The sequence below is a fragment of the Myotis brandtii genome, unplaced genomic scaffold (genome assembly GCF_000412655.1).
Source record: "Myotis brandtii unplaced genomic scaffold, ASM41265v1 scaffold357, whole genome shotgun sequence".
In the NCBI taxonomy this organism is placed as follows: Eukaryota; Metazoa; Chordata; class Mammalia; order Chiroptera; family Vespertilionidae; genus Myotis; species Myotis brandtii.
Genome location: NW_005363729.1, coordinates 701,073 through 701,368, shown reverse-complemented (window position 1 = coordinate 701,368; position 296 = coordinate 701,073). Strand labels below are relative to the sequence as shown.

General features: G+C 65.9%; 1 protein-coding gene across 1 annotated transcript in view; it reads right to left on the bottom strand.

Annotated features, from left to right (window-relative positions):
• Nucleotides 1–296, bottom strand: part of SARDH (sarcosine dehydrogenase) — a 40,049-nt gene that overhangs the window by 26,380 nt on the left and 13,373 nt on the right. The gene's annotated exons all lie outside the window — the stretch shown is intronic.

Here is a 296-nt window from a genome sequence, read left to right as displayed (position 1 = left end):
GCTGTGCATCCTCTGGCAGGGAGAGGCGATTTCCCCAGACACTTGCGGGCTTGCTGCTGGGAGACAGACCCCAGACGCCTCACACGCATCCCCCCAGGCGAGGCTCCTGGGGGCGATGACTTGACTCCTCTAATTAGGCTGAGGCTCGAGTTATCTGTGCTGGGATGGTTTCTGGCCTGCGTTTCTCACTGCCACGTCCCCTCCCCCGGAAGCTGTGGGGGCGGTGAGTCATCGCCTGCTCCCCGAATCCTGCCCCTGTGGGTCGCCCTGCACCCCGGCCTCCCGGAGAGGCGGCC